Genomic DNA, 25,983 nt, shown 5'->3' with positions numbered 1-25,983 from the left:
GGAAACAACAACAACAACCGGGGCTGGGGTTAGAGGGGTTAGAGGTAGTACTGGGGCTGGGGTTAGAGGTAGTACTGGGGCTGGGGTTAGAGGGGTTAGAGGTAGTACTGGGGCTGGGGTTAGAGGGGTTAGAGGTAGTACCGGGGCTGGGGTTAGAGGTAGTACTGGGGCTGGGGTTAGAGGGGTTAGAGGTAGTACCGGGGCTGGGGTTAGAGGTAGTACTGGGGCTGGGGTTAGAGGGGTTAGAGGTAGTACCGGGGCTGGGGTTAGAGGTAGTACTGGGGCTGGGGTTAGAGGGGTTAGAGGTAGTATCGGGGCTGGGGTTAGAGGTAGTACTAGGGCTGGGGTTAGAGGTAGTACTGGGGCTGGGGTTAGAGGGGTTAGAGGGGTTAGAGGTAGTACTGGGGCTGGGGTTAGAGGTAGTACTGGGGCTGGGGTTAGAGGTAGTACTGGGGCTGGGGTTAGAGGTAGTACCGGGGCTGGGGTTAGAGGGGTTAGAGGTAGTACCGGGGCTGGGGTTAGAGGTAGTACTGGGGCTGGGGTTAGAGGTAGTACTGGGGCTGGGGTTAGAGGTAGTACTGGGGCTGGGGTTAGAGGTAGTACTGGGGCTGGGGTTAGAGGGGTTAGAGGTAGTACCGGGGCTGGGGTTAGAGGTAGTACCGGGGCTGGGGTTAGAGGTAGTACCGGGGCTGGGGTTAGAGGTAGTACTGGGGCTGGGGTTAGAGGTAGTACTGGGGCTGGGGTTAGAGGTAGTACTGGGGCTGGGGTTAGAGGTAGTACTGGGGCTGGGGTTAGAGGTAGTACTGGGGGTTAGAGGTAGTACCGGGGCTGGGGTTAGAGTTAGTACTGGGGCTGTTTTTTCCAGTTTTAAATCTTAGCTTTGACTTAGTGACTTCACCTATGTACATTTGTTCCTAATACACACACACACACACACAAACACACACACTTAACGATTTGGGGGGGGCGGCAGCGTAGCCTAGTGGTTAGAGCTAGTTGGACTAGTAACCGGAAGGTTGCGAGTTCAAACCCCCGAGCTGACAAGGTACAAATCTGTCGTTCTGCCCCTGAACAGGCAGTTAACCCACTGTTCCCAGGCCGTCATTGAAAATAAGAATATGTTCTTAACTGACTTGCCTGGTTAAATAAAGGTCAAATTAAATTCAGACTATACTGGAGTCGGTAGTGCGGTTGATGAAACAGTGAAATGTATTTGTTTTGGGTTGGTGGGCCTGAAGTGAAATCCCTGTGTGTGTGTGTGTGTGTGTGTGTGTGTGTGTGTGTGTGTGTGTGTGTGTGTGTGTGTGTGTGTGTGTGTGTGTGTGTGTGTGTGTGTGTGTGTGTGTGTGTGTGTGTGTGTGTGTGTGTGTGTGTGTGTGTGTGTGTGTGTGTGTGTGTGTGTGTGTGTGTGTGTATTAGGAACAATTTACAGAGGTGAAGTCACTAAGTCTAAGCTAGGATTTAAAACTCTGGAAAAAACATCCATTCAAGCAACTGGCCTGGTCAGCTTCGCCAGCTTTCACCTGATAAAATCAACCTTCACAACCTTCCACCAATAACAAAGGTGATGAATGATTCATTAATTACGGTCCTAATAAATCACGGTCAGCTAAACCGAGCGCGGTAAACCGAGCGCGGTCGCTCTCTAAACCGAGCGCGGTCGCCCTCTAAACCGAGCGCGGTCGCCCTCTAAACCGAGCGCGGTCGCCCTCTAAACCGAGCGCGGTCGCCCTCTAAACCGAGCGCGGTCGCCCTCTAAACCGAGCGAGGTCGCCCTCTAAACCGAGCGCGGTCGCCCTCTAAACCGAGCGCGGCCGCCCTCTAAACCGAGCGCGGTCGCCCTCTAAACCGAGCGCGTTCGCCCTCTAAACCGAGCGCGGTCGCCCTCTAAACCGGCGCGGTCGCTCTCTAAACCGAGCGCGGTCGCTCTCTAAACCGAGCGCGGTCGCGGTCGCTCTCTAAACCGAGCGCGGTCGCTCTCTAAACCGAGCGCGGTCGCTCTCTAAACCGAGTGTGGTCACCTCCAGACACTGTTCAGTTTCAGACGCGATGACATCATATGACCTGTGCCCATTCTGTGAATGTTTCTGGGACGTTGCCGCTCTCGAGCCAGCATGGAGGCTTGCTGCTCCCTACCTGGCATCGAGGACAGGGTTTTAGAGAGGTCCAGCCCAAATGGACTGGGCCCAGAGCCCAACTAAACCCAGTGTGTATTTGTCTAGAGACTTTCCTGAATGGGGAGCCAAGGGAAGCCCTCTGGAAAAGGCTTGAGCCGTAAAAGCGAGGAATTTAATGAGACAAAACATTACCGTTTAGTGTTTGTTTTCCCTATAACTCTGTGTGTGTGTGTGTGTGTGTGTGTGTGTGTGTGTGTGTGTGTGTGTGTGTGTGTGTGTGTGTGTGTGTGTGTGTGTGTGTGTGTGTGTGTGTGTGTGTGTGTGTGTGTGTGTGTGTGTGTGTGTGTGTGTAATGAGAAAAGCGGATAGGGAGAGAGAAATAAGTAAAGAGGAAAATGTAAAACCTTCATTCAACCTGCCATAAAAACAACAGTTATCGGGGAAGTCAACAGAGCATCACTGTGCTGTGAGTAAGGGTTTCTCAGATGACTGACAGCACAGTTAGAAACCATGGTAACATCTCTTATCAGAGAGTTAACGTCGGTCTGTCTGTGGCCGTCTCTCCGAGCACAGTGTGTTTGTGTGTGTGGCTCTGCACGCGCTGCCACACGTCTCAGAGGACCAAAGAATGTAGTATCTGATGAAAGACATAACCCCCCATGAACCATCCTAAATCCACACACATACTTCTTTCCCCAGCTGGGACCTCTTGACCTCAATCACCATGTCTGGGCTTGTCCTCTCTAAAACCGTATCACATTCATGTCTCCCTCACACACACACAGACAGAAAACAATGTATCAAGCTGACATCATCACAACACAGTCACAGTGATCCAAAAACTATCCTGCAAGTTCTGTCTCTCAACCCAGTGAAGGAATTCAAGATCATATCAATATGCTTCCCTCAACCTCACCCCTGTCCTCTCCCCAGCACTACCTCTAACCCCCAGCACTACCTCTAACCCCCAGCACTACCTCTAACCCCCAGCACTACCTCTAACCCCCAGCACTACCTCTAACCCCCAGCACTACCTCTAACCCCAGCACTACCTCTAACCCCCAGCACTACCTCTAACCCCCAGCACTACCTCTAACCCCCAGCACTACTTCTAACCCCCAGCACTACCTCTAACCCCCAGCACTACCTCTAACCCCCAGCACTACCTCTAACCCCCAGCATTACCTCTAACCCCCAGCACTACCTCTAACCCCCAGCACTACCTCTAACCCCCAGCACTACCTCTAACCCCAGCACTACCTCTAACCCCAGCACTACCTCTAACCCCCAGCACCACCTCTAACCCCCAGCACTACCTCTAACCCCCAGCACTACCTCTAACCCTCAGTACTACCTCTAACCCCCAGCACTACCTCTAACCCCCAGCACTACCTCTAACCCCCAGCACTACCTCTAACCCCCAGCACTACCTCTAACCCCCAGCACTACCTCTAACCCCCAGCACTACCTCTAACCCCCAGTACTACCTCTAACCCCCAGCACTACCTCTAACCCCCAGCACTACCTCTAACCCCCAGCACTACCTCTAACCCCCAGCACTACCTCAACCCCCAGCACTACCTCTAACCCCCAGTACTACATAGAATGTATGCACACATGACTGTAAGTCGCTTTGGATAAAAGTGTCTGCTAAATGGCATATATTATTATTATTATTATTATTACCTCTAACCCCCAGCACTACCTCTAACCCCCAGTACTACCTCTAACCTCCAACACTACCTCTAACCCCCAGTACTACCTCTAACCCCCAGTACTACCTCTAACCCCCAGCACTACCTCTAACCCCCAGTACTACCTCTAACCCCCAGTACTACCTCTAACCCCCAACACTACCTCTAACCCCCAGCACTACCTCTAACCTCCAACACTACCTCTAACCCCCAGCACTACCTCTAACCTCCAGCACTCTCTCTAACCCCCAGCACTACCTCTAACCCCCAGTACTACCTCTAACCCCCAGTACTACCTCTAACCTCCAACACTACCTCTAACCCCCAGTACTACCTCTAACCCCCAGTACTACCTCTAACCCCCAGTACTACCTCTAACCCCCAGTACTACCTCTAACCCCCAGCACTACCTCTAACCCCAGCACTACTTCTAACCCCCAGCACTACTTCTAACCCCCAGCACTACCTCAAACCCCCAGCCCGGGTACTACCTCTAAACCCCAGCACTACCTCTAAACCCCAGCCCCAGCACTACCTCTAACCCCAGTACTACCTCTAACCCCCAGCACTACCTCTAATCCCCAGCCCCAGCACTACCTCTAACCCCCAGTACTACCTCTAACCCCCAGTACTACCTCTAACCCCAGCCCCAGTCCCAGCACTACCTCTAACCCCAGTACTACCTCTAACCCCCAGCACTACCTCTAAACCCAGCACTACCTCTAAACCCCAGCACTACTTCTAACCCCCAGCACTACCTCTAACCCCAGCCCCGGTACTACCTCTAAACCCCAGCACAACCTCTAACCCCCAGCCCCAGCACTACCTCTAACCCCAGTACTACCTCTAACCCCCAGCACTACCTCTAACCCCCAGCCCCAGCACTACCTCTAACCCCCAGCACTACCTCTAACCCCCAGTACTACCTCTAACCCCAGCCCCAGCACTACCTCTAACCCCCAGCCCCAGCACTACCTCTAACCCCAGTACTACCTCTAACCCCCAGCACTACCTCTAACCCCAGTACTACCTCTAACCCCCAGCCCCAGCACTACCTCTAACCCCCAGCACTACCTCTAACCCCCAGCATTACCTCTAACCCCCAGCACTACCTCTAACCCCCACCCCCAGTACTACCTCTAACCCCCAGCCCCAGCACTACCTCTAACCCCAGTACTACCTCTAACCCCCAGCACCACCTCTAACCCCAGTACTACCTCTAACCCCCAGCCCCAGCCCCAGCACTACCTCTAACCCCCAGCACTACCTCTAACCCCCAGCCCCAGTACTATCTCTAACCCCCAGCCCCAGCACTACCTCTAACCCCCAGCCCCAGCACTACCTCTAACCCCCAGCCCCAGCACTACCTCTAACCCCCAGCCCCAGCACTACCTCTAACCCCCAGTACTATCTCTAACCCCCAGCCCCAGCACTACCTCTAACCCCCATCCCCAGCCCCAGCACTACCTCTAGCCCCAGCCCAAGTACTACCTCTAGCCCCAGCCCCAGCACTACCTCTAGCCCCCAGGCCCATTACTACCTCTAACCCCAGCCCCAGTACTACCTCTAACCCCAGCCCCAGTACTACCTCTAACCCCAGCCCCGATACTACCTCTAACCCCCAGCACTACCTCTAATCCCAGCCCCAGTACTACCTCTAACTGTGTGTGTGTGTGTGTGTGTGTGTGTGTGTGTGTGTGTGTGTGTGTGTGTGTGTGTGTGTGTGTGTGTGTGTGTGTGTGTGTGTGTGTGTGTGTGTGTGTGTGTACATGTAGCCATGTGCGTATGTGTTTGTAGCCATGACGAGAGGTCAGCTCTCTGTGACCTGTCAGTTCCGGTCTCGACCCTCACCATCTCCTCCCCTCCATCCATCCCTCTCTTTTCTCTCCTCCTCTCTGGTCTGTTGGTCTGGTGGTTCCCAGGCTCTGGTGACAGGTCCTTCAACACCACATGCCCTCATGTAATAAACAATCAGCCAGACATGTTGGTTAATGTCCTCATGTAGCCTTTTCTATCCCATCTGTGATCTGGGAGATCAACTCTCTCTGCCTTCTCCTCTCTGCTAGATATGATCTCTTCCTTCCCCTCACCGAACCTCCAAATGCCCTCCCAGCCCTGGTGCTTCCCAGTCCACTCTACCCACCTTCAGGCCCTCCCAGCCCTGGTGCTTCCCAGTCCACTCTACCCACCTTCAGGCCCTCCCAGCCCTGGTGCTTCCCAGTCCACTCTACCCACCTTCAGGCCCTCCCAGCCCTGGTGCTTCCCAGTCCACTCTACCCACCTTCAGGCCCTCCCAGCCCTGGTGCTTCCCAGTCCACTCTACCCACCTTCAGGCCCTCCCAGCCCTGGTGCTTCCCAGTCCCTCTACCCACCTTCAGGCCCTCCCAGCCCTGGTGCTTCCCAGTCCACTCTACCCACCTTCAGGCCCTCCCAGCCCTGGTGCTCCCCAGTCCACTCTACCCACCTTCAGGCCCTCCCAGCCCTGGTGCTCCCCAGTCCACTCTACCCACCTTCAGGCCCTCCCAGCCCTGGTGCTTCCCAGTCCACTCTACCCACCTTCAGGCCCTCCCAGCCCTGGTGCTCCCCAGTCCACTCTACCCACCTTCAGGCCCTCCCAGCCCTGGTGCTTCCCAGTCCACTCTACCCACCTTCAGGCCCTCCCAGCCCTGGTGCTTCCCAGTCCACTCTACCCACCTTCAGGCCCTCCCAGCCCTGGTGCTTCCCAGTCCACTCTACCCACCTTCAGGCCCTCCCAGCCCTGGTGCTCCCCAGTCCACTCTACCCACCTTCAGGCCCTCCCAGCCCTGGTGCTTCCCAGTCCACTCTACCCACCTTCAGGCCCTCCCAGCCCTGGTGCTTCCCAGTCCACTCTACCCACCTTCAGGCCCTCCCAGCCCTGGTGCTTCCCAGTCCACTCTACCCACCTTCAGGCCCTCCCAGCCCTGGTGCTCCCCAGTCCCTCTACCCACCTTCAGGCCCTCCCAGCCCTGGTGCTTCCCAGTCCACTCTACCCACCTTCAGGCCCTCCCAGCCCTGGTGCTTCCCAGTCCACTCTACCCACCTTCAGGCCCTCCCAGCCCTGGTGCTTCCCAGTCCACTCTACCCACCTTCAGGCCCTCCCAGCCCTGGTACTTCCCAGTCCACTCTAACCCACCTTCAGGCCCTCCCAGCCCTGGTGCTTCCCAGTCCACTCTACCCACCTTCAGGCCCTCCCAGCCCTGGTGCTTCCCAGTCCACTCTACCCACCTTCAGGCCCTCCCAGCCCTGGTGCTTCCCAGTCCACTCTACCCACCTTCAGGCCCTCCCAGCCCTGGTGCTCCCCAGTCCACTCTACCCACCTTCAGGCCCTCCCAGCCCTGGTGCTCCCCAGTCCACTCTACCCACCTTCAGGCCCTCCCAGCCCTGGTGCTTCCCAGTCCACTCTACCCACCTTCAGGCCCTCCCAGCCCTGGTGCTTCCCAGTCCACTCTACCCACCTTCAGGCCCTCCCAGCCCTGGTGCTTCCCAGTCCACTCTACCCACCTTCAGGCCCTCCCAGCCCTGGTGCTTCCCAGTCCACTCTACCCACCTTCAGGCCCTCCCAGCCCTGGTGCTTCCCAGTCCACTCTACCCACCTTCAGGCCCTCCCAGCCCTGGTGCTTCCCAGTCCACTCTACCCACCTTCAGGCCCTCCCAGCCCTGGTGCTTCCCAGTCCACTCTACCCACCTTCAGGCCCTCCCAGCCCTGGTGCTTCCCAGTCCACTCTACCCACCTTCAGGCCCTCCCAGCCCTGGTGCTTCCCAGTCCACTCTACCCACCTTCAGGCCCTCCCAGCCCTGGTGCTCTCCAGTCCACTCCACCCTACTGCAGGCCCTGGTGCTCCCGTCCACCCTACCCTACTGCAGGCCCTGGTGCTCTCCAGTCCACTCCACCCTACTGCAGGCCCTGGTGCTCCCCAGTCCACTCCACCCTATTGCAGGCCCTGGTGCGCCCCAGTCCACTCCACCCTACTGCAGGCCCTGGTGCTCCCCATTCCACCCTACCCTACTGCAGGTCCTGGTGCTCCCCAGTCCACCCTACCCTACTGCAGGCCCTGGTGATCCCCAGTCCACCCTACCCTACTCTGGAGTTCCCCAGTCCACCCTACCCTACTGCAGGCCCTGGTGTTCCTCAGTCCACCCTACCCTACTGCAGGCCCTGGTGTTCCTCAGTCCACCCTACCCTACTGCAGGCCCTGGTGTTCCCCAGTCCACCCACCCTACTGCAGACCCTGGTGTTCCCAGTCCACCCTACCCTACCAGGCCCTGGTGTTCCTCAGTCCACCCTACCCTACTGCAGGCCCTGGTGCTCCCCAGTCCATCCTACCCTACTGCAGGCCCTGGTGCTCCCAGTCCACCCTACCCTACTGCAGGCCCTGGTGTTCCCCAGTCCACCCTACCCTACTGCAGGCCCTGGTGTGCCCCAGTCCACCCTACTGCAGGCCCTGGTGTTCCCCAGTCCACCCTACCCTACTGCAGGCCCTGGTGTTCCCCAGTCCACCCTACCCTACTGCAGGCCCTGGTGTTCCCCAGTCCACCCTACCCTACTGCAGGCCCTGGTGCTCCCCAGTCCACCCTACCCCCAGGCCCTGGTGCTCCCCAGTCCACCCTACCCTACTGCAGGCCCTGGTGTTCCCCAGTTCACCCTACCCACCTCCCAGTTCACCCTACTGCAGGCCCTGGTGTTCCCCAGTCCACCCTACCCTACTGCAGGCCCTGGTGTTCCCCAGTCCACCCTACCCTACTGCAGGCCCTGGTGTTCCCCAGTCCACCCTACCCTACTGCAGGCCCTGGTGCTCCCCAGTCCACCCTACCCTACTGCAGGCCCTGGTGCTCCCCAGTCCACTCCACCCTACTGCAGGCCCTGGTGCTCCCCAGTCCACCCTACCCTACTGCAGGCCCTGGTGCTCCCCAGTCCACCCTACCCTACTGCAGGCCCTGGTGCTCTCCAGTCCACCCTACCCTACTGCAGGCCCTGGTGCTCCCCAGTCCACCCTACCCTACCGCAGGCCCTGGTGCTCCCCAGTCCACCCTACCCTACTGCAGGCCCTGGTGCTCCCCAGTCCACCTACCCTACTGCAGGCCCTGGTGCTCTCCAGTCCACTCCACCCTACTGCAGGCCCTGGTGCTTCCACCCCCAGTCCAGGCCCCTCCAGTCCACTCCACCCTACTGCAGGCCCTGGTGCTCCCCAGTCCACTCCACCCTGCAGGCCCTGGTGTTCCCAGTCCACCCTACCCTACTGCAGGCCCTGGTGCTCCCCAGTCCACCCTACCCTACTGCAGGCCCTGGTGCTCTCCAGTCCACTCCACCCTACTGCAGGCCCTGGTGCTCCCCAGTCCACCCTACCCTACTGCAGGCCCTGGTGCCCCAGTCCACCCTACCCTACTGCAGGCCCTGGTGCTCTCCAGTCCACCCTACCCTACTGCAGGCCCTGGTGCTCCCCAGTCCACCCTACCCTACCGCAGGCCCTGGTGCTCCCCAGTCCACCCTACCCTACCGCAGGCCCTGGTGCTCCCCAGTCCACCCTACCCTACCGCAGGCCCTGGTGCTCCCAGTCCACCTACCCTACTGCAGGCCCTGGTGCTCTCCAGTCCACTCCACCCTACTGCAGGCCCTGGTGCTTCCCAGTCCACCCTACCCTACTGCAGGCCCTGGTGCTCTCCAGTCCACTCCACCCTACTGCAGGCCCTGGTGCTCCCCAGTCCACTCCACCCTATTGCAGGCCCTGGTGCGCCCCAGTCCCTCCACCCTACTGCAGGCCCTGGTGCTCCCCATTCCACCCTACCCTACTGCAGGCCCTGGTGCTTCCCCAGTCCACCCTACCCTACTGCAGGCCCTGGTGCTCTCCAGTCCACTCCACCCTACTGCAGGCCCTGGTGCTCCCCAGTCCACCCTACCCTGCTGCAGGCCCTGGTGCGCCCCAGTCCACCCTACCCTACTGCAGGCTCTGGTGCTCCCCAGTCCACCCTAACCTACTGCAGGCCCTGGTGTTCCCCAGTCCACCCTACCCTACTGCAGGCCCTGGTGCTCCCCAGTCCACCCTACCCTACTGCAGGCCCTGGTGCTCCCCAGTCCACCCTACCCTACTGCAGGCCCTGGTGTTCCCCAGTCCACCCTCCCCTACTGCAGGCCCTGGTGTTCCCCAGTTCACCCTACCCTACTGCAGGCCCTGGTGTTCCCCAGTTCACCCTACTGCAGGCCCTGGTGTTCCCCAGTTCACCCTACCCTACTGCAGGCCCTGGTGTTCCCCAGTCCACCCTACCCTACTGCAGGCCCTGGTGTTCCCCAGTCCACCCTACCCTACTGCAGGCCCTGGTGCTCCCCAGTCCACCCTACCCTACTGCAGGCCCTGGTGCTCTCCAGTCCACTCCACCCTACTGCAGGCCCTGGTGCTCCCCAGTCCACCCTACCCTACTGCAGGCCCTGGTGCGCCCCAGTCCACCCTACCCTACTGCAGGCCCTGGTGTTCCTCAGTCCACCCTACCCTACTGCAGGCCCTGGTGCTCCCCAGTCCACCCTACCCTACCGCAGGCCCTGGTGCTCCCCAGTCCACCCTACCCTACTGCAGGCCCTGGTGCTCCCCAGTCCACCCTACCCTACTGCAGGCCCTGGTGCTCTCCAGTCCACTCCACCCTACTGCAGGCCCTGGTGCTCCCCAGTCCACCCTACCCTACTGCAGGCCCTGGTGCGCCCCAGTCCACCCTACCCTACTGCAGGCCCTGGTGCTCTCCAGTCCACCCTACCCTACTGCAGGCCCTGGTGCTCCCCAGTCCACCCTACCCTACCGCAGGCCCTGGTGCTCCCCAGTCCACCCTACCCTACCGCAGGCCCTGGTGCTCCCCAGTCCAACCTACCCTACTGCAGGCCCTGGTGCTCTCCAGTCCACTCCACCCTACTGCAGGCCCTGGTGCTCCCGTCCACCCTACCCTACTGCAGGCCCTGGTGCTCTCCAGTCCACTCCACCCTACTGCAGGCCCTGGTGCTCCCCAGTCCACTCCACCCTATTGCAGGCCCTGGTGCGCCCCAGTCCACTCCACCCTACTGCAGGCCCTGGTGCTCCCCATTCCACCCTACCCTACTGCAGGCCCTGGTGCTCCCCAGTCCACCCTACCCTACTGCAGGCCCTGGTGCTCTCCAGTCCACTCCACCCTACTGCAGGCCCTGGTGCTCCCCAGTCCACCCTACCCTGCTGCAGGCCCTGGTGCGCCCCAGTCCACCCTACCCTACTGCAGGCTCTGGTGCTCCCCAGTCCACCCTAACCTACTGCAGGCCCTGGTGTTCCCCAGTCCACCCTACCCTACTGCAGGCCCTGGTGCTCCCCAGTCCACCCTACCCTACTGCAGGCCCTGGTGCTCCCCAGTCCACCCTACCCTACTGCAGGCCCTGGTGTTCCCCAGTCCACCCTACCCTACTGCAGGCCCTGGTGTTCCCCAGTCCACCCTACCCTACTGCAGGCCCTGGTGTTCCTCAGTCCACCCTACCCTACTGCAGGCCCTGGTGCTCCCCAGTCCACCCTAACCTACTGCAGGCCCTGGTGTTCCCCAGTCCACCCTACCCTACTGCAGGCCCTGGTGCTCCCCAGTCCACCCTACCCTACTGCAGGCCCTGGTGCTCCCCAGTCCACCCTACCCTACTGCAGGCCCTGGTGTTCCCCAGTCCACCCTACCCTACTGCAGGCCCTGGTGTTCCCCAGTCCACCCTACCCTACTGCAGGCCCTGGTGTTCCTCAGTCCACCCTACCCTACTGCAGGCCCTGGTGCTCCCCAGTCCACCCTACCCTACTGCAGGCCCTGGTGCTCCCCAGTCCACCCTACCCTACTGCAGGCCCTGGAGTTCCTCAGTCCACCCTACCCTACTGCAGGCCCTGGTGTTCCTCAGTCCACCCTACCCTACTGCAGGCCCTGGTGTTCCTCAGTCCACCCTACCCTACTGCAGGCCCTGGTGTTCCCCAGTCCACCCTACCCTACTGCAGACCCTGGTGTTCCCCAGTCCACCCTACCCTACTGCAGGCCCTGGTGTTCCTCAGTCCACCCTACCCTACTGCAGGCCCTGGTGCTCCCCAGTCCATCCTACCCTACTGCAGGCCCTGGTGCTCCCCAGTCCACCCTACCCTACTGCAGGCCCTGGTGTTCCCCAGTCCACCCTACCCTACTGCAGGCCCTGGTGTGCCCCAGTCCACCCTACTGCAGGCCCTGGTGTTCCCCAGTCCACCCTACCCTACTGCAGGCCCTGGTGTTCCCCAGTCCACCCTACCCTACTGCAGGCCCTGGTGTTCCCCAGCCCTACTGCAGGCCCTGGTGCTCCCCAGTCCACCCTACCCTACTGCAGGCCCTGGTGTTCCCCAGTCCACCCTACCCTACTGCAGGCCCTGGTGCTCCCCAGTCCACCCTACCCTACTGCAGGCCCTGGTGTTCCCCAGTCCACCCTACCCTACTGCAGGCCCTGGTGTTCCCCAGTTCACCCTACCCTACTGCAGGCCCTGGTGTTCCCCAGTTCACCCTACTGCAGGCCCTGGTGTTCCCCAGTTCACCCTACCCTACTGCAGGCCCTGGTGTTCCCCAGTCCACCCTACCCTACTGCAGGCCCTGGTGTTCCCCAGTCCACCCTACCCTACTGCAGGCCCTGGTGCTCCCCAGTCCACCCTACCCTACTGCAGGCCCTGGTGTTCCCCAGTCCACCCTACCCTACTGCAGGCCCTGGTGTTCCCCAGTTCACCCTACCCTACTGCAGGCCCTGGTGTTCCCCAGTTCACCCTACTGCAGGCCCTGGTGTTCCCCAGTTCACTCTACCCTACTGCAGGCCCTGGAGTTCCCCAGTTCACCCTACCCTACTGCAGGCCCTGGTGTTCCCCAGTCCACCCTACTGCAGGCCCTGGTGTTCCCCAGTCCACCCTACTGCAGGCCCTGGTGTTCCCCAGTCCACCCTACTGCAGGCCCTGGTGTTCCCCAGTTCACCCTACTGCAGGCCCTGGTGTTCCCCAGTTCACCCTACTGCAGGCCAGCTCAGTGCTGAGGGGGTGAGAATAATCCTCCCTGCTTGTTGATGGCCAGTGATATGGCTTTATGGCTTTACTATTACGAGGCAGTCTGGGACAGATAACCAGACATTTATAGGTCTCTGTCCTCTGTGTGTGCGTGTCTGGGAGAGAGAGAGGGAAGAGGGATGGATTGGTGAGGGAAGGACAGGGAGATAGAAGGGAGGGGATGAAAAGTGATACAAGCGGGGAAGAATGGTTAAGAACTGGAGAAGTTTGTGTATGTTTCAAAGGTAAATATAAGTCTCCAGTGTGTTCCTATGTATGTGTTTGTGTTCTACCCTATCTCTTCTACCCTATGTCCCTATGACTTCTACCCTATCTCTTCTACCCTATGTCCCTATGACTTTTACCCTATGTCTTCTACCCTATGTCCCTATGACTTCTACCCTATGTCCCTGTGTGCTACCCTATCTCTTCTACCCTATGTCTTCTACCCTATGTCCCTATGACTTTTACCCTATGTCCCTATGACTTCTACCCTATGTCTTCTACCCTATCTCTTCTACCCTATCTCTTCTACCCTATGTCCCTATGACTTTTACCCTATGTCCCTATGACTTCTACCCTATGTCCCTGTGTGCTACCCTATGTCTTCTACCCTATCCCCCTATGACTTCTACCCTATGTCTTCTACCCTATGTCCCTATGACTTTTACCCTATGTCTTCTACCCTATGTCTTCTACCCTATGTATTCTCCCCTATGTCCATATGTCTTCTACCCTATGTCCCTATGACTTCTACCCTATGTCCCTGTGTGCTACCCTATGTCTTCTACCCTATGTCTTCTACCCTATGTCTTCTACCCTATGTCTTCTATCCTATGTCCCTATGTATTCTACCCTATGTTACTGTGTCTTCTATCCTATGTCCCTATGTATTCTACCCTGTGTTACTGTGTCTTCTACCCTATGTCCCTATGACTTTTACCCTATGTCTTCTACCCTATGTCCCTGTGACTTCTACCCTATGTCCCTGTGTGCTACCCTATGTCTTCTACCCTATGTCTTCTATCCGATGTCCCTATGTATTCTACCCTATGTTGCTGTGTCTTCTACCCTATGTCTTCTACCCTATGTCCCTATGACTTCTACCCTATGTCACTATGTATTCTACCCTATGTTATTGTGTCTTCTACCCTATGTCCCTATGTCTTCTACACTATGTCACTGTGTCTTCTACCCTATGTCCCTATGTCTTCTACCCTATGTCACTGTGTCTTCTACCCTGTCTTCTACCACATGTCCCTATGTGTGCTACCCAATATCTTCTGTGTGTGTGTTATTGTGTATTGTCTGTCTTTGTGTCATTTTGAGTCAGGCTGGCAGAGGCCCCAGTTTCTTTTCTGGGCTCTAGTTGTTAAATACAGAGTTGCTATTTAATTGATCTGTCAACGTTATTTAAAACAGACCTTTTGTCATCTGATGCGGCCGCACCGCCGGGCAGAGGTAGGAGGAGGGCTGTGATGTTATACAGCTTCACTTTGAGCTCTCATTATACCATAAACAATCATGTTTTAATCATGTTTGTCTTGGTGGTGATGAGTTGATATGTGGTGTACACAGCTTCTCTGGGCGCTAGACGTCAGTGGGAGGGGTTTGTAGTGTAATGGTGTCAGTCTGAAGACAGGGGTAGTGATGACAGGTTTACCAGGAGGAGCCGTCCTGAGGAAAACATCATAAAAAAGAAGAGGGAGAAACATGTTGAAACAGGACAGAACAATGGGTCTGTGTCGGCGTCTGTACCTGAGGTTGGGGTGTGTGTGCTGCCATGCCTTTGTCTGTGGCCATCAGTGGTTGTGTATATCAGTCAGCGAGTGAATATACACGACCATCGGTTGGCGGGTCTTTGTGTGTGTGCGGCATCGGTGTGTGTGTCTGCACAGGGGCCGCATCACACACCAACCTGTTGACATGGGAACGTGTGCTCGGTCTAATTAAAGCCTGCGTGTGCTGTTGCTGTCTGAGGAGCCAGACGACAGGGCCAACAGGGCCTGGTGGAGCATGGAGAGGAGAGGGGGAGACGGGTCTCTTGGCAGCCCATCTAAGGGCCTCGTCAGCCAGGCTCAGACGCTGCCACAGCTGGCCTCTCCACCTCCACCAGGCCAACAATCCTGGTCTTTCTTCCCCTGCTCGGGAACGTGACGCATCACTGCTAATTCCCTTCTAATGAACTGGCTACAGAGTAGAAGGAGACTTGCGGCAGACTTATTACATACACACACCCACAGAGATACACATACACACACACACACACACACAGACACACACACAGACACACACATACACACACCCACGGAGATACACACACACACACACACAGACACACACACACCCACAGACACACACAGAGATACACACACACACACACACACACACACACACACACACACACACACACACACACACACACACACACACACACACACACACACACACACACACACACACACACACACACACACACACACACACACAGACACACACACAGAGATACACACACACACAGACACACACACAGAGATACACACACACACACACACACACACACACACACACACACACACACACACACACACACACACACACACACACACACACACACACACACACACACACACACACACACACACACACCCACAGAGATAAACACAGACACACACACACATACTCACACCCACAGAGATAAACACAGACACACACACACACACACCCACAGAGATACACAGACACACACACAGACACACACACACACACACAGACACACACACACACACTTCAGTGGCAGTCTTAGCAGGGCTGAGTATTCCTGTCCAGCTAGGCAGCTACCAGGATATATTCCTGCTGATATACAAGCCTGGGCAGCGGACTGTTTCTGTATTAGAGAACTACGTTGTCTCCTTGTGTAAATAGCGGTCGTTAACTCCAGCCTGGTGTTAGTTGAAGTTGTTGGGTTGGGATAGCGGTGTCCTTGGTGTCAGGCCCTGGCTAGCCCGTGTGTGACCCAGGGTTTAGGGATTTGTGGTGGAATGTAATAAAACAGTAATATTATACCCCCACCACTGAAACGTTAACAAGCCGGTGAATGGATGTTTCAATGAGAGCTGTATTCCTCTCACTACAACAACAACAACCAGGAGAACTGGGCTGTGTTCATTAGTGCACGCAACTAGAATCATTTTTTTGTTTTTCAACAGGTTTTCAACATGTTTTCACAGCTCTTTTTAACATGTTCCAGTCCGTTTTCTTCCCAATGAACACGACCCTGAGTCCGTGCTGCCCCACAGCCTAAGCGACAAGCCCACAACCCGTTCAGAATGGTGGAAGAAGTAGCTCAATATTATGTAGTGTTTATAACATTCTAGACTAGTCCGATTCATGTTTTCACAGCTCTTTTTAACATTCCAGACCATTCTGTTTCATGTTTTCACAGCTCTTTTTAACATTCCAGACCAGTCTGTTTCATGTTTTCACAGCTCTTTTTAACATTCCAGACCATTCTGTTTCATGTTTTCACAGCTCTTTTTAACATTCCAGACCATTCTGTTTCATGTTTTCACAGCTCTTTTAACATTCCAGACCATTCTGTTTCATGTTTTCACAGCTCTTTTAACATTCCAGACCAGTCTGTTTCATGTTTTCACAGCTCTTTTTAACATTCCAGACCATTCTGTTTCTGTTTCATGTTTTCACAGCTCTTTTAACATTCCAGACCATTCTGTTTCATGTTTTCACATCTCTTTTTAACATTCAGACCATTCTGTTTCATGTTTTCACAGCTCTTTTTAACATTCCAGACCATTCTGTTTCATGTTTTCACAGCTCTTTTTAACATTCCAGACCATTCTGTTTCATGTTTTCACAGCTCTTTTTAACATTCCAGACCATTCTGTTTCATGTTTTCACAGCTCTTTTTAACATTCCAGACCATTCTGTTTCATGTTTTCACAGCTCTTTTTAACATTCCAGACCATTCTGTTTCATGTTTTCACAGCTCTTTTAACATTCCAGACCATTCTGTTTCATGTTTTCACAGCTCTTTTTAACATTCCAGACCATTCTGTTTCATGTTTTCACAGCTCTTTTTAACATTCCAGACCATTCTGTTTCATGTTTTCACAGCTCTTTTTAACATTCCAGACCATTCTGTTTCATGTTTTCACAGCTCTTGAACCATAACTCTCCAACACTGCCAAACCCAAAGCTGAACTGTTTAGAATGTTTGGCTTCATGACATCATCATATAGGCTAATTAGAAGCACTTATTTGACATAAATCCTCATCACACCACAGGGTGGGCTTTTTTCTAAATGTCTGCCAATGTATTAAACTGTATTTCACTCGGCGCGACTCCATGGAGCAGAACTTGAGCAGAATTGAACCGTAACCACAGAACAATAGAACCATACCCTGAGATTCCGGAACCGACTGGGGTTGCCAGGTCCATCGCTGTTCCGGTCTAAAATCTTCAAATCCTGTTTAATCACTGGTGGATTATTTCTCCCTGAAATCCCTCCATTGTTGTGGCAAGACAAAACAGCTAACAGATAACCTGTCATAACCCTGATAGCCCGTCCGTGGGACTGGAGAAACCGGGTTAACATGGAGGGTCATGGGATAAGGCTGGTCCTCATTCAGACCTAGGGAGGTCACGTCTGCCCATCCATAAACACTAACTCTATTGCAGTGGCTCCCACAACCCTAACTCTATTGCAGTGAGTCCCACAACCCTAACTCTATTGCAGTGGCTCCCACAACCCTAACTCTATTGCAGTGGCTCCCACAACCCTAACTCTATTGCAGTGAGTCCCACAACCCTAACTCTATTGCAGTGGCTCCCACAACCCTAACTCTATTGCAGTGGCTCCCACAACCCTAACTCTATTGCAGTGAGTCCCACAACCCTAACTCTATTGCAGTGAGTCCCACAACCCTAACTCTATTGCAGTGAGTCCCACAACCCTAACTCTATTGCAGTGGCTCCCACAACCCTAACTCTATTGCAGTGAGTCCCACAACCCTAACTCTATTGCAGTGGCTCCCACAACCCTAACTCTATTGCAGTGGCTCCCACAACCCTAACTCTATTGCAGTGGCTCCCACAACCCTAACTCTATTGCAGTGGCTCCCACAACCCTAACTCTATTGCAGTGGCTCCCACAACCCTAACTCTATTGCAGTGGCTCCCACAACCCTAACTCTATTGCAGTGGCTCCCACAACCCTAACTCTATTGCAGTGAGTCCCACAACCCTAACTCTATTGCAGTGGCTCCCACAACCCTAACTCTATTGCAGTGGCTCCCACAACCCTAACTCTATTGCAGTGGCTCCCACAACCCTAACTCTATTGCGGTGAGTCCCACAACCCTAACTCTATTGCGGTGGCTCCCACAACCCTAACTCTATTGCAGTGAGTCCCACAACCCTAACTCTATTGCAGTGGCTCCCACAACCCTAACTCTATTGCAGTGGCTCCCACAACCCTAACTCTATTGCAGTGAGTCCCACAACCCTAACTCTATTGCAGTGGCTCCCACAACCCTAACTCTATTGCAGTGGCTCCCACAACCCTAACTCTATTGCAGTGGCTCCCACAACCCTAACTCTATTGCAGTGGCTCCCACAACCCTAACTCTATTGCAGTGGCTCCCACAACCCTAACTCTATTGCAGTGGCTCCCACAACCCTAACTCTATTGCAGTGAGTCCCACAACCCTAACTCTATTGCAGTGAGTCCCACAACCCTAACTCTATTGCAGTGGCTCCCACAACCCTAACTCTATTGCAGTGGCTCCCACAACCCTAACTCTATTGCAGTGAGTCCCACAACCCTAACTCTATTGCAGTGGCTCCCACAACCCTAACTCTATTGCAGTGGCTCCCACAACCCTAACTCTATTGCAGTGGCTCCCACAACCCTAACTCTATTGCAGTGGCTCCCACAACCCTAACTCTATTGCAGTGGCTCCCACAACCCTTACTCTATTGCAGTGAGTCCCACAACCCTAACTCTATTGCAGTGGCTCCCACAACCCTAACTCTATTGCAGTGGCTCCCACAACCCTAACTCTATTGCAGTGGCTCCCACAACCCTAACTCTATTGCAGTGGCTCCCACAACCCTAACTCTATTGCAGTGGCTCCCACAACCCTTACTCTATTGCAGTGAGTCCCACAACCCTAACTCTATTGCAGTGGCTCCCACAACCCTAACTCTATTGCAGTGGCTCCCACAACCCTAACTCTATTGCAGTGGCTCCCACAACCCTAACTCTATTGCAGTGGCTCCCACAACCCTAACTCTATTGCAGTGGCTCCCACAACCCTAACTCTATTGCAGTGGCTCCCACAACCCTAACTCTATTGCAGTGGCTCCCACAACCCTAACTCTATTGCAGTGGCTCCCACAACCCTTACTCTATTGCAGTGAGTCCCACAACCCTAACTCTATTGCAGTGGCTCCCACGTTGTCTTTGTGACCCACTGGACAAATCTGAAACGGCACCCTATCTGTTCCATTGCACTAGCAGCACTGCTTTGACCTCATGGTGAATAGGGTGGGATTCAAGACGCAGACACAGAAGGGTCCTGTGAGATTTGGAGCCTGTTGATGGAGCGGGGGGGGGGGATCAAGTGATAAAGTGGTTTGTAGAGGTCACAGTTCAGAGGTCTCTTCAACTCACTGATTGCACTCTTAAACCACAACCTCACCCACTCACCGAGACAGACTGGAACCCTGAAAGAGAGGGAGGGAGGTGGGGAGGGAGAGCGAGAGAGACCAGGGAGGCACAGAGAGAAGAGAAAGAGGGGGTACAGGAAGATACATGAGGGCACAGAGAGAGAAAGAGGGGGTACAGGAAGAGACATGAGGGCACAGAGAGAGAAAGAGGGGGTACAGGAAGATACATGAGGGCACAGAGAGAGAAAGAGGCGGTACAGGAAGATACATGAGGGCGAAGAGAGAGGGGGTACAGGAAGAGACATGAGGGCACAGAGAGAGAAAGAGGGGGTACAGGAAGATACATGAGGGCGAAGAGAGAAAGAGGGGGTACAGGAAGAGACATGAGGGTGAAGAGAGAGAAAGAGGGGGTACAGGAAGAGACATGAGGGCGAAGAGAGAGAAAGAGGGGGTACAGGAAGAGACATGAGGGCGAAGAGAGAGAAAGAGGGGGTACAGGAAGATACATGAGGGCACAGAGAGAGAAAGAGGGGTACAGGAAGATACATGAGGGCACAGAGAGAGAAAGAGGGGGTACAGGAAGATACATGAGGGCGAAGAGAGAGAAAGAGGGGGTACAGGAAGAGACATGAGGGCGAAGAGAGAGAAAGAGGGGGTACAGGAAGAGACATGAGGGCGAAGAGAGAGAAAGAGGGGGTACAGGAAGAGACATGAGGGCACAGAGAGAGGGCGAAGAAAGAGGGGGTACAGGAAGAGACATGAGGGCACAGAGAGAGGGGGTACAGGAAGATACATGAGGGCGAAGAGAGAGAAAGAGGGGGTACAGGAAGAGACATGAGGGCACAGAGAGAGGGCGAAGAAAGAGGGGGTACAGGAAGAGACATGAGGGCGAAGAGAGAGAAAGAGGGGGTGCAGGAAGATACATGAGGGCACAGAGAGAGAGAGGGGGTACAGGAAGATACATGAGGGCGAAGAGAGAGAAAGAGGGGGTACAGGAAGAGACATGAGGGCGAAGAGCGAGAAAGAGGGGGTACAGGAAGAGACATGAGGGCGAAGAGAGAGAAAGAGGGGGTACAGGAAGAGACATGAGGGCACAGAGAGAGAAAGAGGGGGTACAGGAAGAGACATGAGGGCACAGAGAGAGAAAGAGGGGGTACAGGAAGATACATGAGGGCGAAGAGAGAGAAAGAGGGGGTACAGGAAGAGACATGAGGGGAAGAGAGAGAAAGAGGGGGTACAGGAAGAGACATGAGGGCGAAGAGAGAGAAAGAGGGGGTACAGGAAGAGACATGAGGGCGAAGAGAGAGAAAGAGGGGGTACAGGAAGAGACATGAGGGCACAGAGAGAGGGCGAAGAAAGAGGGGGTACAGGAAGAGACATGAGGGCGAAGAGAGAGAAAGGGGGGTACAGGAGGATACATGAGGGCACAGAGAGAGAGAGGGGGTACAGGAAGAGACATGAGGGCGAAGAGAGAGAAAGAGGGGGTACAGGAAGAGACATGAGGGCGAAGAGAGAGAAAGAGGGGGTACAGGAAGAGACATGAGGGCACAGAGAGAGAAAGAGGGGGTACAGGAAGAGACATGAGGGCGAAGAGAGAGAAAGAGGGGTACAGGAAGAGACATGAGGGTGAAGAGAGAGAAAGAGGGGGTACAGGAAGAGACATGAGGGCACAGAGAGAAAGAGGGGGTACAGGAAGAGACATGAGGGCACAGAGAGAGGGCGAAGAAAGAGGGGGTACAGGAAGATACATGAGGGCGAAGAGAGAGAAAGAGGGGTACAGGAAGAGACATAAGGGCACAGAGAGAAAGAGGGGGTACAGGAAGAGACATAAGGGCACAGAGAGAAGAGAGAGAAAGAGGAGGGTACAGGAAGAGACATGCAAAAGCTGTATGGTCAGATAAGGGCTCGATGAACAGAGAGGATGTGTTTTCATCCCACACTATGAATATAAAACACCTAGGACTGACCTTTGGTCCAGAAAATATAAAGGCATCATGTAAAGTGTTGGTCCCATGTTTTATGAGCTGAAATGAAAGATCCCAGAAATGTTCCATACTCACAAAAAGCTTATTTCTCTCAATATTGCGCATAAATCTGTTTACATCCCTGTTAGTGAGCATTTCTCCTTTGCCAAGATAATCCATCCACCTGACAGGTGTGGCATATCAAGAAGACGGTTAAACAGCATGATCATTACACAGGTGCACATTGTACTGGGGACAATAAAAGGTCACTCTAAAATGTGCAGTTTGTCACACAACATAATGCCACAGATGTCTCAAGTTTTGAAGGAGATGCAATTGGCATGCTGGAATGGAATGTCCACCAGATTTGTTTCCAGAGAATTGAATGTTAATTTCTCTACCGTAAGCCGTGTAACTTCATTTTAGAGAATTTGGCAGTGTGTACAACCGGCCTCACAACCGCAGACCACGTGTAACCACACCAGCCCCAGGACCTCCACATCCCGCTTCTTCACCTGCTGGATCGTCTGAGAAGAGCCACCCGGACAGCTGATGAAACCGAGGAGTATTTCTGTCTGGAATAAAGCCCTTTTGTAAAGAAAACTCATTCTGATTGACTGGGTCTGGCTCCCCAGTGGGTGGGTCTGGCTCCCCAGTGGGTGGGTCTGGCTCCCCAGTTGGTTGTTCATGCCCAGTCATGTGAAATCCTTAGATTAGGCCCCCAAAAATTTAAGACTGATTTCCTTATATGATCTATAATTTAGTAAACATGTTGCATTTATATTTGTGTTCAGTATAGATAGATCTTAGGGCTTGACTTTCTGTATGACTCTATGACTGGCCTGTATGACCTTTGTATATGATCTGTCTATATCTGTTTATTCACTGGTACTCTGTGTACTGAATGACTAGTGTCCTCTGGCCTACTGCTGTACTGTATGGGCCATTGGACAGGCCCAGTGAGTACTCACTACACACTACACACTACTCACTAACCCAGCCTGCCTGGCTTTGCCCCAGTGGCTCCAGATAAGAGGCCTGTGTCTGGGGGCTGGTGCAGGGCAGGTCTCAAACTGTAGTGACAGGTGCCTTTCAGCGATACTGATCTATCAGGCTACTACAGTCAACGCTATCTGTCTGCCTGCCTGCCTTTCGGCCTGCCCATCTGTCGGTCTGCCTCACTGCCTGTCTGCCTCTCTGCCTGTTTGTGTGCCTGCCTCTCTGCCTGTCTGCCTCACTGCCTGTCTGCCTCTCTGCCTCTCTGCCTGTCTGCCTGTCTGCCTGTCTGTCTGTCTGCCTCACTGCCTGTCTGCCTCTCTGCCTGTCTGCCTCACTGCCTGTCTGCCTCTCTGCCTGTCTGCCTCTCTGCCTGTCTGCCTCTCTGCCTGTCTGCCTCAATGCCTGTCTGCCTCTCTGCCTGTCTGCCTCACTGCCTGTCTGCCTCTCTGCCTGTTTGTGTGCCTGCCTCTCTGCCTGTCTGCCTCACTGCCTGTCTGCCTCTCTGCCTCTCTGCCTGTCTGCCTGTCTGCCTGTCTGTCTGTCTGCCTCACTGCCTGTCTGCCTCTCTGCCTGTCTGCCTCACTGCCTGTCTGCCTCTCTGCCTGTCTGCCTCTCTGCCTGTCTGCCTCTCTGCCTGTCTGCCTCAATGCCTGTCTGCCTCTCTGCCTGTCTGCCTCACTGCCTGTCTGCCTGTCTGCCTGTCTGCCTGTCTGCCTGTCTGCCTGTCTGCCTCTCTGCCTGTCTGCCTGTCTGCCTGTCTGTCTGTCTGCCTGTCTGCCTCTCTGCCTGTCTGCCTGTCTGCCTCTCTGCCTGTCTGCCTGTCTGCCTGTCTGCCTCTCTGCCTGTCTGCCTGTCTGCCTCTCTGCCTGTCTGCCTCTCTGCCTGTCTGCCTCTCTGCCTGTCTGCCTCTCTGCCTGTCTGCCTCTCTGCCTGTCTGCCTCTCTGCCTGTCTGCCTCTCTGCCTGTCTGCCTCTCTGCCTGTCTGCCTCACTGCCTGTCTGCCTCTCTGCCTGTCTGCCTCACTGCCTCTCTGCCTGTCTGCCTCTCTGCCTGTCTGCCTCTCTGCCTGTCTGCCTCTCTGCCTGTTTGTCTGCCTGCCTCACTGCCTCTCTGCCTGTCTGCCTCTCTGCCTGTCTGCCTCTCTGCCTGTCTGCCTCTCTGCCTGTCTGCCTGTCTGCCTCTCTGCCTCACTGCCTCTCTGCCTGTCTGCCTGTCTGCCTCTCTGCCTCTCTGCCTGTCTGCCTCTCTGCCTGTCTGCCTCTCTGCCTGTCTGCCTCTCTGCCTGTCTGCCTCAATGCCTGTCTGCCTCTCTGCCTGTCTGCCTCTCTGCCTGTCTGCCTCTCTGCCTGTCTGCCTCAATGCCTGTCTGCCTGTCTGCCTGTCTGCCTCTCTGCCTGTCTGCCTCTCTGCCTGTTTGTCTGCCCTATATCCTGGATCTCTGAAGTTAATTAACTAGACATAATGCTGTACTGTGTGAGGCTTGATATGCAAGGGCAAGGCTGTAGCGTACACACACACACACACACACACACACACACACACACACACACACACACACACACACACACACACACACACACACACACACACACACACACACACACACACACACACACACACACACACACACACACACACAGTGTACCTCACCTTTCAGCTTATATCCACAGCTGAGTATTTTTGCCAAAACGTCAGAGTGTGTGTGTGTTTTCCGTATAGCTGTGTGTGTTCATGATTGCGTACTCTCGGTTGGGTTCGCTCCAGTTTCTGTTCATTCTCAGACTATTTTTCTCTCCAAATCTGTCTCAGATCACAGCTGCTGATGGCCCTCACCTGTGTTTCTCTCTACCTTTCTCTACCTGTACCCCTCTACCTCTCTCCCCTCTCTCTCTCCACCTCTCTCTCTCCCTCTCCATCTCTCTACCCTTCTATCTCTCCACCTCTCTCTCTCCATCTCTCTACCCCTCTCTCTCTCTCTTTCTCTCCACCTTGCCCCTCTCTCTCTCTCCACCTCTCTACCTCTCCCCTCCACCTCTCTCTCTCTCCCTCTCTACCTCTCCCCTCTCTACCCCTTTCTACCTTTCCACTTCTCCAACTCTCCATCTCCACCTCTCCACCTCCACATCCCCCTCCCCCTCTCCACCTCTCCCCCTCTCCACATCTCCACTTCTCCCCCTCTCCACCTCTCCACCTCCACCCCATGTATTTTATCTACCTGTCCCCTCTTTTTCCTCTTCCCTCTATCTACTGTACTCTCCTCATTCAGACTCTATCTACTGTACTCTCCTCATTCAGACTCTATCTACTGTACTCTCCTCATTCAGACTCTATCTACTGTACTCTCCTCATTCAGACTCTATCTACTGTACTCTCCTCATTCAGACTCTATCTACTGTACTCTCCTCATTCAGACTCTATCTACTGTACTCTCCTCATTCAGACTCTATCTACTGTACTCTCCTCATTCAGACTCTATCTACTGTACTCTCCTCATTCAGACTCTATCTACTGTACTCTCCTCATTCAGACTCTATCTACTGTACTCTCCTCATTCAGACTCTATCTACTGTACTCTCCTCATTCAGACTCTATCTACTGTACTCTCCTCATTCAGACTCTATCTACTGTACTCTCCTCATTCAGACTCTATCTACTGTACTCTCCTCATTCAGACTCTATCTACTGTACTCTCCTCATTCAGACTCTATCTACTGTACTCTCCTCATTCAGACTCTATCTACTGTACTCTCCTCATTCAGACTCTATCTACTGTACTCTCCTCATTCAGACTCTATCTACTGTACTCTCCTCATTCAGACTCTATCTACTGTACTCTCCTCATTCAGACTCTATCTACTGTACTCTCCTCATTCAGACTCTATCTACTGTACTCTCCTCATTCAGACTCTATCTACTGTACTCTCCTCATTCAGACTCTAATAATAAATAATATATGCCATTTAGCAGACGCTTTTATCCAAAGCGACTTACTCTATCTACTGTACTCTCCTCATTCAGACTCTATCTACTGTACTCTCCTCATTCAGACTATCTACTGTACTCTCCTCATTCAGACTCTATCTACTGTACTCTCCTCATTCAGACTCTATCTACTCTACTCTCCTCATTCAGACTCTATCTACTGTACTCTCCTCATTCAGACTCTATCTACTGTACTCTCCTCTTCCCTCTATCTACTGTACTCTCCTCATTCAGACACTATCTACTGTACTCTCCTCATTCAGACTCTATCTACTGTACTCTCCTCATTCAGACTCTATCTACTGTACTCTCCTCATTCAGACTCTATCTACTGTACTCTCCTCATTCAGACTGATTGTAGTGCAGAAAGATAAATGTTAGACCCATGATGGAAGCAGATGCCTTGTGCCTCAGAATGGGTCTTAATGTCTAGGTGAAAATGTGCTCCGTGGCTCTTTGCCCAGCACCTGCTAAACCATCTCTCTCTGTCCCTTT

At 54.4% G+C, this 25,983-nt stretch overlaps 1 pseudogene; it reads left to right on the top strand.

The window, feature by feature from the left end:
• Window positions 1-13,035: 13,035 nt before the first annotated feature.
• LOC124021098 overlaps window positions 13,036-25,983 on the top strand; it is a 56,413-nt pseudogene continuing 43,465 nt past the window's right edge.

This window comes from Oncorhynchus gorbuscha, unplaced genomic scaffold (assembly GCF_021184085.1).
Source record: "Oncorhynchus gorbuscha isolate QuinsamMale2020 ecotype Even-year unplaced genomic scaffold, OgorEven_v1.0 Un_scaffold_1048, whole genome shotgun sequence".
Taxonomy (NCBI): domain Eukaryota; kingdom Metazoa; phylum Chordata; class Actinopteri; order Salmoniformes; family Salmonidae; genus Oncorhynchus; species Oncorhynchus gorbuscha.
The sequence above is the reverse complement of the archived record's forward strand: the minus strand, read 5'-3'. Positions and strand labels throughout refer to the sequence as shown.